Below are 15294 nucleotides of genomic sequence, written 5' to 3'. Positions count from 1 at the left end.
GGATTTAGAGAGGAAGGGTGAGGAGGAAGAGGTTCAGATCTGATTAGTGCTGCAAGTTTCGGCGCCCTGCGTGTTCACGGCGCAGTCTTAGATTTAAGAAAACACAACATACTCACATTTTATCACAACTGTATATCAGCTGCAGACATGAGGGGAGTCTGCAGGTTTTATGGTGATAAAGCAAAAATTAAGCTCCAAAAATTTAATTATTTGCTGTTTTTTCCACAGAAAACTAAAAGTGTTAAAGTTTTCTCCTGACGTGGAGCTCTCACAAACTGGGATGGACATTTTCTTTGATTTAAGAGAAGTTTATTAGTTGCAGTGTTGGGAAATTCACATTGTTACAGCAGCAACGTGGACACAGCAGCAATAAATAAATAGAAAGCTGCTGGTCTCTGTATATTCTTCCTATAGTCTTACATATGTTACAGACATTACCCCAGTCTGAGTGTTGGGTTGTCAGCTGAGTGCTCACTCTCAAGAATAAAAACGTTTAATGACTGAAAGCCCAAACAGGACATTTTAATAGCTGCTGTTAATCTCGCAGACCGCAGTAAAGAGGCAGTTCATGCCCTGTGGGCAGCCATGTGTCCGTTCTGTGCCGGTTAATATTAAACATACTGTACCAATTTCCTCTCTGCGGCCCCCTCGGCTTCTTCAGGGTCCTGAGCCATCCCAGAGAACCTGAAGGGCTTCAGAAGGCAGAGGCAGGTGGACCCGCCCGTCCACAGGGAAGCCTGAGGGGAGGAGGGGAGACAGGGCGGGTGCAGGTGGAGCAGTCTGTGGGGAGGTGGGAGGGGATCGGAGAGTCAAAGGGCGGCGATGCAGGTGGACGGATGGAGAGCGACAGAGCGAGAAATTAATTCATTGATAGATTCCGATCTGGAGGAAAGAACTGGGACGTGAGGATGGAGAGATTAAGCAAATGCTGGGAGGAGAGGGAGGGTACTTCCCTTTTAGTCTGCACGAAACACACACACACACACACACACACACACACACACACACACACACACACACACACACACACACACACACACACACACGCAGGTACACGGAGATGAGGAAAGAAAGAGCTATTCCCAAGTTGTCCCTCCTATTCGCCCGCATGACCTAAATTCACCCTAAATTCATTATTCATTACACATCTCACATTTACTACTCCATCCACACACACACACACACACACACACACACACAGAGCAGACAGTCTATAGGTGAACTCTGCTAAGTGTGTGCGACAGTCTGCAGATCGAGCTGCTGATGTCCTTCACATCAGTCCTCATGAATATGTGATGAAGTGTCATTTTAATGAAGCACCACTGAGTTAAACGTGCTGCTGTCTGCGTCTCTGTGTGAATGGCAGGGGGGATAATATGTATCAGAAATGACATTTATATACTGTTCATGTGCAAAAGCAAATATGTTTTTAATGAAGCATAATGCCGCCCGGATTACAAAGAAAGCTGTTAATGAACAAATCTGCCTCGCAGGAAATGTTATCTTGTAGAGGTGAGGTAAGGATCACTATCTTGAATGAAGAATGAAAAAAATAATCAGCATACGAACTTTCCATAATTTAATCTAAACCTGGTGTAACAGCATCAACACAAACAGATTTTTTTTTAAATGTCCACAGCAGACTCTAAAACTCCACACACATCACAAATCGCTACAAAGCATTTTGAATCTTTAGATTCTTCTGTCATAGTTATTTGTCAAAGTGTGGGTAAACTTCCTGTTAGCATCTGAGAGGAAACCTGAAGACTGAAGAAATGAATCGCACCAAATTCAAGATGCAGTTCCTTTAACGGCCACTGGAGGCAGACTCCAGCTGTGAGTCCGTCCCATAGACTCGCATGTTATAACTGTACAGCTGAAGTTTGATATGTGGTCCTCTCAGGCACAGTGGACCCGCCTGCTCTTCAGGCCTCTTACTTTTAACGGGTTGTATCCAATCAGAAGAAATTTGGCTCGAAGGGGGAGGAGCTAAAAGGGCTTGTTTCAGAAAGAGGATGAACTGAGGCTCTGTATAAGATAAAGAAAGATTATTTTGAATTTTCAATCAAAGCTACTTTGGTAGAGTCAAAGCCAAAACATTTGGAGCTGGCTTTACTTTAAGAAGATCACTTTCTACGACTCGCTCTTCTTTCCTCTTGTCTGTGTGACAGCTCCTTTCTGCAGGTGTTAGAGAGGAGGCGTGGCTTTTTAACACTCAGCATCACCGGTAACACCTGAGCCCAGCATCCAGCGCTCTAGAAAAGTCCTTAGAGCTCCTCTTTGAGCTCCTCTTTGGACTTTGTTTGCTCCTTGGTTTATTGTCTTGCACTAAATCCCATTGCCTTCAGCATTGACAGTACTGACTGCAAACACCATAAATTAAGAAACATTTTAAATTGCTTGTTTAATTTAAAATAAACTCTTTCCTAATTGACATTTCTGTACTGCTCTCTTCCAGTAATGGCCGTCTGTGACATCAGTGTACAACAACAAGTCATTTTTTAATTCAATAAGTGCAAAAAGGTCATCTGATGACTTTAGTTTAATCTGATCTTCAGATGTTGGTGCAGAGCAGATGTGACAGTCAGTGTGTGGGTTTATTCCTCTGAACCGCAGTGACTCAACATTTCTCGTGAAGAGGCTTTGGCTCTTCTCCAAGCAGCTTAACAGATTACAGATTTGTAAAGTTTCTTCACATGCAACCAGACACAAAGTACTCAAGTGCAAATGTCCTTCGGTAGACGACGAGTGTGGCAGGCACTTCCACAAAATCCTCTGTGACTGAGTGAGCAGAGAGGTCATTTCTCTTTCCCAACATGCAGAGCACAAAGAGATTTGCTGAAAATTACAACAAATTAAAACAAAAGAAAAGAAATAAATCAGTTTTGAATCGGCTCTGGACTCTCCTGTGTGTCATTTCTCAGTCTGCTTCACTCTCCTGTCAGTAAAGCCTCATAAAAATAACTGGAGGTTAAGTATCGGACTTTCAGGAGCGGGACCTCCAAACACACTCCTGGTTCTCATCTGTAGATGTTCCCTAAGTTCCACGAGCTGTTTAGTAGATGGGGATCTGCCCGGGAGCCGTTGTTTTCACCTCCACCATCTTTTTTAAAACAAGCAACAAACTGATGGGACGAGGACGGCCGGGTCTGACCGAGCAAACTTTAATAAGAGCCAGAAAGAGCGACTCAGACCTCAAACTCATCAGGTCAGTGTTTCCTGAGCTCACAGCCACAGGTAACACCACCTGAGGCCTGCAGACCAAATTTAAGGCCCATCTCCACTGGCTTCATTTTCTTGATATGTTTCATACTGTGTGCGGTGACAGCGAAACAGATTCAAATCAGCATCAGTGACTAAACTATGACTGTTTCCAGCTGCATATTTTTACTCTATAGCTCTCAGTCACAGTTCATAATAATCACATTAATCATTCTTATAGCAGGCCTCCCTCAGTTCATCCTCAGATCACTTCGTTCTGATTGGCTCTGTGCCAGACCATATTAGGGTTGTCCCCTGTCTATGACATCATACAGATCCAAGAGTAGAAAAAACTGAACCCAAGTGTTTAAATGATTTCTGAAATGTGAAACATGAAGTGTTTTTCTTCCTGTCAGTCAGGACTCAGCTGCATTTGTCAGCTTTATGACGGCGTGATGCACAGATGATGTCACCATCAGCTCTGTAATTTACAGGGATGACCTCAACTCGAAGGATGTAGCAACACACACACACACACACACGCACACACAAACACACACACACACACACACACACACACACACACACACACACACACACACACACACACGTGAGTGTTAAGCTGTCTTTGTGTTCACGTCTAAGCAGACTGGGATTTCCCCGTGGAAGTGGAGAGATGAACAATCAGTTTCTGACCTACTACAAAGCTCCTCCGCTGACAGGCCTCCCACCTCCCACTCTTTGTTTTTCCTCTCTGTTTGCAGTTTTTCCTCCTTCATTACTTTTGTTCTGCCATTCTGTTTGTGCGGATCCTCTTTCTAGCGACATGCCTGTAAAACGGCTCCAGGCGATGCTTCACCATGAAAGCTCTCCTGCCTTATCAGCCTCCACCATGAAAGGACCACGCTGCAGCAAAGGCAGAAGCATCCACCCCCCGCTAACGGAGACACCGTAGGCTTTGGAAAAACAATGTTGTTGTGATTTCTGGGTGAAATATTTTAGCCAGGCTCAGTCTGTCAGTCCAGGCTCTGATGGAGTGCCTTCATCTTGATCCCCAAGGAGAAATCCCACCAACTTTGCTGACTGTGCAGAGCTCAAAGGTCAAAGTTCATATGAACCAATTATTTTTTAGTATAATTTGTAACCCTGGCACTATTTTTCATCATGTCTCAGGGGCTGAGGTGAAGCATTTAAAATGAAGGTGGATGTTTACAAAAGGTGATTTCTGCCTCCTCCTGATTTTAATCAAATAAATAAATTAAACAATAATAACAAAGAATAAAACCTGAAAAAAAAAACAATCAGAAAGAGAAATGTTCAGATCATGACCCTGCCCCTCAAAAATCTACAAACATAATATTTTCTTTAGTGTCGACAGTATCAGCGTGCTGCCCAGCCCCCGTCTGTGGCACGACGTGAACGTCCACCTTGGCTGAGCTTCCTTCAGGTAGTTCCAGTAGATGTAGATCAGGGGAGTTGAACTCCAGGCCAAGAGTCCTGCAGGTTTTAGATGTGTCCTCGATACATCACAGCTGATTTAAATGGCTAAATGACCTCCTCAACATGTCTGAAGTTCTCCAGAGGCCTGGTAATGAACTGGTCATGAGATTCAGGTGTGTTGACCCAGAGTGAGATCTTAAACCTGCAGGACACTCGAGGTCTGGAGTTTGAGACCCCTGATGTAGATAGAAAACAGTCCTCTTTGCAACGTTAGTGGATTTTCATGAATAACTGCTTCATGTTTCTGGAACGAGACGTTTCAGACTTAAAGGGAAAACAAACATCTCCTCAGAATTGGGCAGCCCACCCGAAAAACAGGGTTACAGGCGAGAGTATAAACATATTTTTGAGTATTTCACTAAACAAATGTTAGACACACCAGGCTGTCAGTCCTGAAACACGGCTTGTTGTCCTGCAGAGGCAGAAAAAGCAGCGAATGTTTGTTTGTTGAATGAAAAGCTGGTTATCAAAAGTTCCTGCTAATTTCTGACGAATCACTTCATTGACGAACCATCTGAAGACGTGCGTCTGTCACTGAGCTCCATTGTGTTGTTTCTGTGTATTTGCCTTTCAGATGGGATGTGGGGAGTCGGTCCCGGAGCTCAGCCCGACGCTTTTCACATTCAAATGAGCTCTTATTGGTGTGACATTGTTTAGTCACCTCTGGATTACCCCCGCCCTCCTCCAACGACCCACCCTCCCACGCACACACTCCGCAGACACAAAGCCGGCACGTTTGTTTACGATTTGCGTTTCTCTCCACGAAGGCAAACGAAGCGACACAGGCACGAATAAATTGCTCATTAGTGACGGTATGCTCCTGGATAAACAACGGCTCCCGCGCTGGGTGGCTTCCCGGCCCCGCTGGAGTCCATTAGGTTTAGCTGAGGGGTGAGTGGCGCCAGCTGTGAGAGGCCACAGTGTGACAGAGCGCTCGGGGCGGTATATACAACACCCACGGCCACACATCTATCACTGCCTCCACCCAAATTAAAGTAAGTGGTGGCGGTGATGCCGCCAACAAACACTATAAAGAAGAAGAAGAAATTAAAGTGAGGAGGCAGCAGTGCTGTTCATGTGTTTAAGAGAAGAAGTGTGAAACATGTTAACACGAAACAGGTCGTCCGAGTGACGGATGTTAAACAACCTCACTGATTAATCTGATCGAATCATTTTCACACATCCTGGATTAAAACATGGAATCGGCGGCCTCGGCCCTCGGCTCGGTAACAGAATAAAGAGCCTCGGCTGTGACGCCAATCAATACCTCACATGATCATGTATCACGCGTGTGACGGTCACACTTAGCTGACAGCATTAAACCCTGCAGAGCTGTGAGATCAGCAAAGACCGCTCTCCCGCTTCTTCTCTGGTTTCATTCTAGAAAGAGGCGATAAAAACATGGCCGACAGAGGAAACGCCTCAGCGACATCATCAGCTCACCGAGCTACAGCTGTGACCGCCACCAGCACAGATCCTGACATGCTCCAGGACTTTAGGTAACGTCAGCGTCTGATTGCATGTTTCACGTCGACCTTTGGACCTTCATGTTTTCCTCGCTTTGCTTCGTTTTCATTGGAGGATTCATTACTTGGATTTCAGATCGAATCGGACTTTATAAACTTCCATGTTCGGGTTAGGAAGAGGCGGGAATTGGGTTAAAATATTCTCCTTCCCAACAGTGTGTGATGCCGGCGGGTGCTTCACAAGTTTATGAGACCTGACAGACCTGACTCACTCTAACTGCTCCATCACAGCAGCGTGACGCACAGTAGCTGGTTCAGGAGGAGCGAGCATATCGAACCACCAGCTCGAGTCTTCAGCTGCTAATGCTCCCACAGGCTAGTCCCGCGCGGCGTCCGTCTGCTGTACAGGTAGCGTATCTGGTTTATCGTTGGACACGGCTGCCTGTGGCCAAAACAGCGAGAAGACTGAGCTGAAAAAACGAGCTGAAAGTAGCGCTGTGGAGCTCAGGGAAGCAGTGAGTTCATGTATATATGAAAATAAGAATCCCAGCAACGACTGACATCACAGAGGTTTGAGTGTAAAGATCGAAAGCATGGCTGTGAAACTTTGTGAGGCCCGAGGCGAAAGAGAAAATGAATGCACATTATGGAGATGAGCTCCACTTAAATGTTCTCACCAACACACATTATCATCAGTGGTCCCACACACATCCTCTCTTGTTTCCACCACATCCTCCCACGCACTCCCACCCACTCCCACCACAGCGAGCCAGCGGCTGTTCTGACTCTGGATCTTTCTTCTTCACGGCTGATGATCCACTGAGAGCTCAGACTCGCAGCAGCCGCAGACACATCACACCTAATCCCTCCTGGCAGGTAAAAGGCGCTACGGCGGGCTTTGATTTTGTCTCAACATAATAACCGCGTCCTCTTGATGTGCGAGGTGTGAGGTCACAGCCAGCAGGTGCTCGCGAGGATCGAAGAGACAAAGGTGAATTCGTTTGAAGCGCGGAGATGAAGTCACACAGAACACGAACGATGAAGGATGTCTGTACGCTCTTCGTCTGGGTTTGGCTACAACCTTCACTTGATTATTAGCCACTTGGTTCAAATAAAAACTTCATTATGAAATTAAAATTAAACGAAATTACATTAGCTGTTCATTTGGCAAGTGAGTGAATTAACAGGTTCATCAGAGTCTTTATAGATGCAAGGACGGCAAAGGCGGTGCTAAGAGTCTAACGCTGGAGTGACGTTTTAAGAGCTTCTGTCATTAAATTACACACGTGCTGTTTTTACACATCAGGCAAAACAGATAAGGAGCCTGCAGTGAGCGCTGCACACTGGATCATGTGACTCCCCAACACGTCTGTCAGGGATGCAGCTCATGTGTGAAAACAGCAGCGAGTCACAGAAGTTTCAGTAAAAGTGAGTTTAACACTGTTTGGTTCACAATTATTTAATATTTGCTTCTTTTTGAGTCCAGCTGAACTTTACTGATGTGCCAGTAAGTTAATAACTTTAACTTATCAGCGTCTACCGGCTCCCAGCTACACCCCTCCCAGGTGGGAGATCGCATTTCTACATCTCCTCTCAGAGCCTCGGTCTTCATCTTCTCCTCTTCTTCCTCCCTCTGCAGCATCGTTGGTCTCTGCTCGCCCCACCCTGAGCATGAAGGAAGGAAGCTTTAAATTAAAAGGAGATTTGACGTAAATCTCTTTATTTAATCAGAGAGAAAAATGTCAATTTGGTTTGTGCGCGCGCTTGTGTGTGTGTGTGTGTGTGTGTGTGTGTGTGTGTGTGTGTGTATTGGCAGTCTTTCCCATCCCTTTCCGTCATTCTCCCATCACCATGGTAACCCCTGACTCCAGCAGCACACAGCAATATTTCCTCTTCTCCCATCCCCCAACACTGCCCCTCCTTCTTTTCTCCCATCCCCCACTCCATCCCTCCACACCTCTCCCTCGCTTTCTCTCCGGTGCCACTCCCTACATCGCCTCAACTCACCCCTCTCTCTCTCTCTCTCAGTCACACACACACACACACACAGTTTCTCTTCCCATTGTCTCAGTTCCCACTCGCGTCTCCTCTGCTCAACACGAGTGGTCTGCAGTGTTAAAGCAGCCGTCTAGTTTTTTCCCTCCTTTTGTGCAGGTTCTTAAAGTGCCCACACACACACACACACACACACACACACACACACACGCTTCTGCAAATATAGCACAAATAAGGTGACAGATGGTGGCTCAGGAAAAAGTTCTGCCGTCGGGAATTCGCTGCAGGTACGAGGAGATAAAAGAAAAAATAAATAAATAATGCCGAACATGCTAAAGTATCGAGAAACATATTTGCTCTTCCTGAGCGCTCATCTCTTAAACTGAAAAGCTTTATTTCGAGTACTCGGCGACTGGAGGTGCAACAGGATTAAATTATTTAATTATGCAAAGATAATCGTGGATTAAACGAGATAATTCTGCAGCTGTGGGATGACACGGACGCCGAGATTTAATCAGACATGAGGATTATTTTCATCACTTATTATTTTCTTGATTATTCAATTAGTCAGCTTTCTGTCAAATATCAGAAAAATCAGACAAAGATAACATGTGCGTGCCACAAAGATGAACTTTTACTTAAGGATAAACCAATCAGACATTTCTCCATCATGTTAGTGACTGAAACCATCTAACAGTGAACTCTGGGGAAATGAAGAAGATATGACGGCTCAGTTTATCCTCACTGAACATATTTATCTTTGGAACGATCCAAACGTTTCACTTGGAACAAGTAAGAAGGACGTTAAGCAGAAAAAAAGCGGAGCAGAGCCTGGATGCTGTGGTTTCCTAACAGGCGAGCTTCTCTTTATTTGCTGTAGGTCACTGTGGTCTATAAAATCTCTCTCCACACCAGCATTAGCAAACCACAGATATGAATATTAGCTTTTCCTCTTTTTTGCGGTGGAGGTCACAGCAGGTGTGACTGATCAGTGTTTACTGGCTTTGTTTTAGTGAAACATCTGTGAGCAAAACAAACACAGGACAGAGTCTGAGCTCGAGAACGGACAAATGAACACGTTTTAGACCACTCGAGTTTTTCTTCTATTTTTGATTAGACTATTTGGGGATTTTATTATTTCTTTTAGAAAACTTTTTTAGAAAACTGAAAAAGTGATGTTTTTAAACCTTTTTCCCACTAAATCTCCCAAATATTCAGTTTATTATCAAATAAAAAAATGAAAAGCTGTAAATTCAACAATTTGAGACGCTGAAAACCAAAAAAGGAGGCGTCCTGTTCTCAGACTTGACTGAGTCACACTTTACGCTTCCTCAAACTCAAGTTTCACTTTTTAAAGAGAAGTTTTGAACACAAATGGATGTTTGTTCTTTGTGACCATTTAAAGCTCTGACATTAGAAAAAACGAATGTTTAGTGATGCGTGTGCAGTCTGAGGCTCAGGCACCATCATGCACCATCATGCACCATCATGCACCATCATGCACCATCATGCACCATCACCACAGAAGATACACGACAGAAAATATATGTTAAAAATATCCTTTGATCAAAACAGTTTTGCTGGTTGGTGAGAAGCGTCAGATTTATGTCTCGTATTGCTCGTCTTCTGGTCAGGAGACTGTAAGTCATGTGACCTTTGGTCCACCGAGTCACTCATCATATTGTTTGTCTGATATTTGTCTGATAGTCTCTGTGCTGGTGGTCATGAATGGACTCTTGTCATGGATCAGCGACACTGCCCACAAAAACACATTTACTCCACTGTGTGTGTGTGTGAGAGAGTGTGAGTGTGTGTGTGTGAGTGTGTGTGAGTGTGTGTGTGAGTGTGTGTGAGTGTGTGTGAGTGTGTGTGTGTGTTAAAGCCAGTGAAGTCAGATTAGCTGCTTCTGAAGAGATTAAAGCCCCAAACACAGAGGGGCTGTTAAAACCTGCCTACAGGCTCTAATCCGGGCTAATGGACGCACCCCCCCCCCCCCCCCCCCCCCCAATCTCCACACACACTCGAAAAAGGAAGGAGGAAAAGATGGGAGGGGGGTGTTAAGGGCATTCCTTAATTTCTAAACACAAAGACCTCATTTGTTGAGGGTAAAATGGAAAAAAGGCGATGTGGAAGAACGAAAGGTCAAAAGAGAGGAAAGATGTTTCGAGGGGGAGGGGGCGGGGGAGGGAGCGGGGGCGTGAGAGAGCGATGGATGAAGATGGATGAGAAATGCCACAAAGAGAATTACAGACGGTGCTCAGAGCAAAGACAGACAGAGGAACTGAGAAAGAGCTAAATTCAGACTAATCTCATTTTCTGAACCCGGACCTCCATCTGACCTGCGGACCCGCGGCTGAAACCTTTTAGTCCAAACTTCTCATTCTCTGATCGACTTGATAGACCAGATTCAGGCTGTGCTCCCAGTCTGCATGCTAACGTAGGGATGTAGACACTGAGGCTGGCCCGGGGGCGCCTCCGGCTGCTTACTGGGCCCAGAATTACTCTCAGTAACAACTTCAGTCAGAGCGCTTTGAAGCAGCTTTAAACAGCCTCTGCTAAACAGCCGCATCAGTCCTCTGACATGTTCTGCAGGCAGAGCTGCTAAATGCTGCTCGAGACGTCAGGAAACGATTAATGGAGAATATTTATGTGAAAATATTTATTTATAAAAAGTCACAAAAAGTTGAGGAGAAACTGCCACAGAGTTTATGTTGATCTTCAGAAATGTTGCATAAAGTTTCATTTTTTGATGTGTGAAGAGTCTTTACCCATATCTGTAAAACCGCTATATCATTTTACCTCAAACACTCCAAAGATCACGTGTCTGGATCGACGCTTCGGTAAATGTTTGCTCCCAGCCTGGAAACTGTGACAGATGTTTACAGATGTTTACATTTATGCCTCTTGTTATATCTTTGCCCTTTTTATAACCTCTTATTAGTACATTGATCTTGTAAATGTAGACGAATAAACACGTCATCATTTTTGTGTCATAAGAATCCAGGTTGATCAGATAGAGGCTGTCTGAATAATTTCAAATGCTTTTGATTGTATCAGGTGTGTCAGGAGTTTTGCTCCGTCTGATGAATAAGACTCACACAGGAGGCTCAGTGCTGAAGCTCAAACATTCACACTGTTGGACAGCACCGAGCGCCCAGCACTCACTTTAACTGCTGTCAGCTTCATGTCATTTCTTATCAGCTGGCTCTCTGCAACGTACGGGTTGGTGTCATTATAGAAAACTATATTACAGAATTTAAAGTGTCATCATTTTTGGATGATACAAAAGCAAAAACACAGAAATATATTGATGAAGAAGTGATTTAATCCAGCGGTCCCCAACCCCCGGGCCTCGGACCGGTACCGGTCCGTGAGTCGTTTGGTACCGGGCCGCGAGAGTTGAGGCTCAGGTGTGAAATGTCTGGTTTTCAGGGTTTTTATCGGTTTTCAGTGTTATTTTGTTATCGTTTTTATCGTTTACTCGGTTTTCCTGGGTCTTTTCACGTGTGTTATGAATAAATCTTCTTTTTTTTCGGTACCAGTACTAGTTTTATTTTGTTGTATTTATCCGCGACACCTTAAAGGCCAGTCCATGAAAATATTGTGGGGCATAAACTGGTCCGTGGAGCAAAAAAGGTTGGAGACCTCTGATTTAATCACCACGTCACCAGCGGCGCACACAGGGTTTAATTTTGGTGTTTTTCTGTAAAAAATCAATGTTCTGAAGATATCGTTCGCTTAGTTTCATAAATGTTGTTGTCATTAAGACAAATAAAGAGGACAGTGAGTGTCAGTGTAATTAAAAAGAGCTGCTCCTAATTTCAACAATATATATGTACTTAATTTTTATTTTATACATTATTTAATTTAATTTAATGTATTTAATTGAGCGTAAAAACAAAAATCTGAGAAAGGCTTTCAGAAGAAAAGACGGGGAGGTTTGGTCTGATTGTGAAATAGAGAAACTTCATCATCTGCACAACTTAATATCATTAAAAATTCAGCGATCCGTCTGTGAGGCGCTGCACAGACACGAGTCTGTTTAAGGGAATTCCTGGCAGAAACACTCTAATAAGTTCAAACTCATTCACGAGAACAAAAAACAGACGCAGAGCTGGAAGTGAGCTCAGTCTGAAATGTATCGGTGCTGCTGCTTCATCTCCACCAAACATAACAGAAGACGCCCGAACTGTTGAACTGAGTCTGAGGCAGGAAACAGTCGACTTTCAAAACCACAGAAACGGATCAGCTCAGAGTCTTTTAAAGAAGACGTGCAGCGAAACAGTGGGAAACTACTTTTCATGTTACTGGCAGCAAAAACCAAAGATGGATATGTTTGTTCAAAGAACAGTAAAGGTTAAAAACATCATTTGTTAATTATTGCAGTCCTTTCTTGAGAACAGGGCTGTGCAGAGCGCTGCTTTCATGATGCATATTTTTCCATGTGGCTGTCTGGAGGTAGTCTACTGTAAGTACAAAAGCCTGAATAAAAAATGCAGGCAGATGGTTTCAGTCAATTTGACTGCTGCCAAAGATCTGGGGAGGGGAGAAAGAGAAAAGGGCTAAAAATCCTCCTACGCCACTCAGCCCTAAATATCCCTCCTCCTCCTCCTCCTCCTCCTCTCATCCCAGTCCAGGCTCCCTCTCACCTTCCACATCCTCTCATTTCCTCTGCTCTTTTCAGATTCAGGCTCTTCTGGGCTAAATCCTTCACCTCCCGTTTCAGTCAAACTCTGCACCTTATCAACTTCCCCTCCTCCAGCTCTCCTTCCACCTCCTCTCTCTTATTCCTGCTCTCAGGTTCTGGCCTGATTTTAAGTGCCTGAGCGATCACAGTGAGAAAACTCCACAATGCAGGCAAAGAATGACAAAGAGGCCTAAATGATGTTGCCATGAGAAAAAAGAGGAATTCCAGAGTAAACAGAAGCAAAGGACAAACACAGCAGTGGACAGGAGCTACACAGCTTTCTCTTCCTGCATTTTATTCCCCGATTCAGAGAGAAGTTGAGCTACAGGAAACACTTTAGAGAATAGTCACTGGTTCCAGCTTCTGAACATCGAAGCTTTTACACGTTTCTTGGTCATAAATGCTGATAAACTGAATGTGTTCTTGGTTTTGGACCGCTAACTGGACAAACCAAAGACCCTGTTAACCTGGAAACAGCACCGTTCAGCACCAGGCCATGGGCGGACAGCAGCCTGGGAGCTGGCATGGACACAAGATGGGAATTGCAGTTCTTGTTTGGAGATATGAAGATCAGACTAAATCATTCCTGGCAGAGACTTTTAGCATGAAAGGAAGCGTGCTACAGAACAGCAGTGAATAATTTAACACGATAATGTGGTATAGTGCAGCGTTTCATTCAATATTCATAAAAACACACGGCCGCAGATGATTTATCAGATATTAAAAAGCTGAATCAGGTCAGACGCTCCCTACAGATGGATTTCCCTCCACACAAACATCACCAGTGAACATTTACTGACCCGAGCATGTTTGAGTCAAAAGGTGGAATCACAGAGGAAGTGCGCACCAACACCCACACATGTATGTACAGTGACACACAAACACTCGCTCACACCTGCCATCCTATTATGTAAGACACTGTTAGAGCCTCCAGCCCTGATCTCCAACCCACTGACACACAGACACACACATGCATGGATGAAACCCAGACACAGCAGAACCCTGGGATGCTTCAGTGTCAGTCCTACCTCTGCAGGTGTCTCCTCTCGATGTTTCTCCTCCTCTCAGGCTCCTCTCCGTGTCTCTTCTTCTGTCTCTGTATTGTTTCTCGGTCCAGTCCACCGACTCGTGCCTTCTCCTCCTCTCTTTTTTTGCACTGATGCTGCAGTGGTACAGAAAACACACCCTTCTGAGCTCTGCCTCGTCTCCCTCCCTCCTTCCCTCTCTGCTGCGCTCAGATTGGCTGCTTCACAGAGATGACATCAGCCTTTTTATTGTAGTCTCTCTCTCTCCCTCTCTCTCTCTGTATACCTCCTGCCCCTCCCTTCCTCTTTACCTCAATGCCCCCCCCCCCCCTCTATTTTTACCTCTCCATCCTCTCTGTCTCCCATCTTCTGCGTCTCTTGTCTCTCTGCTTTGATTGTAAGACCATCAATGAAAAATGTTCTGAATTATTTGGACTCAACTATCTTAAACAAGTAATTAAATCACCATTAAATATTTGTGTTATTTGATCTTTGATAGGTTTAAACCTCTTCTTTTATATTTAAAACAGTATATATGTTTATATTCCTTATATCCATGAATGCTGCTAATGGCTGAATCACAAAAGCACGAGCTCAGTATAAAAGCTTCCTCTTTAGTTCAATAACAGATGTTTGTTTGCCGGTACACTGGTCCATTAGAGAGGGAAGCCTTACAGATTGGGTAAATATTTTAGATTTTTTTAAAAATTATTTAAAATTATTTTTGAATTATGATATTTTAGACCTGATCGATCAAAGCTCCTAAAACCTGAAATGGAAAAAGTTGAAGATAATGGATGGATCCATGAAATTAGAGTTATTATATTCTTCTTCGTCCCTTTCTTTTTTTGGAGCACTAATCAGAATCAAAGGACAGAAGAGAGAGAATATGAGCCTTTAAGTTCAGCTACACTAATGAATACAAACTGAACTGATTAATTACTAATTTGCATCTTCAGGGTCCTGAAAGTGAGTTTCTTGCTAAAGCTTGAATACGAGCAGCAGCTGGTTCTTGCTTTGCATGAACTCAGCAGGTTTAAAGACTGAAGCACTTTTGACCTGAGCCAGTATGACCAGTATGACTGTGGGTTAGTCCAGTGGCATCGTTGGGACTTATGTCACAAGCCTCTAACAAAGGTTTGTATTGTTGATAACTGTATATAAGTGTGACTGCAGAAATCAAGTCAACAAATTGGTTGTATTACGCATGTCAGGCGTCCTGTTAGAGCAATTAAAGGCGTGCTTATCTGATGAAAACACAACAAAGTGGATATACTGTTGTTATTTTATTGGTTTTATTTTTTATTGTGGCTGCTGGTGGTTATTGTCTCTGGGAGCAGGATGAACTATGCTTGACTGTGGTTACACTAGAATCTGTAGTTTAAGTGATTTTATCTTATTTCTTCTGCTTAATGCAGGT

At 44.0% G+C, this 15294-nt stretch overlaps 1 protein-coding gene across 1 annotated transcript in view; it reads right to left on the bottom strand.

Moving 5' to 3' along the window:
* LOC102777423 (neural cell adhesion molecule L1.1-like) overlaps positions 1–14067 on the bottom strand; it is a 45035-nt gene extending 30968 nt beyond the window's left edge. The window contains exon 1 of the mRNA XM_087833355.1: positions 13878–14067. The gene's annotated coding sequence lies outside the window, so the exon portion shown is untranslated. The remainder of the gene's footprint in view (positions 1–13877) is intronic.
* Positions 14068–15294: the final 1227 nt, after the last annotated feature.

Source organism: Neolamprologus brichardi, chromosome 20 (assembly GCF_056152115.1).
Source record: "Neolamprologus brichardi isolate AB-2024 chromosome 20, ASM5615211v1, whole genome shotgun sequence".
Lineage (NCBI taxonomy): Eukaryota > Metazoa > Chordata > Actinopteri > Cichliformes > Cichlidae > Neolamprologus > Neolamprologus brichardi.
This window is presented reverse-complemented; position numbering and strand designations above follow the sequence as displayed.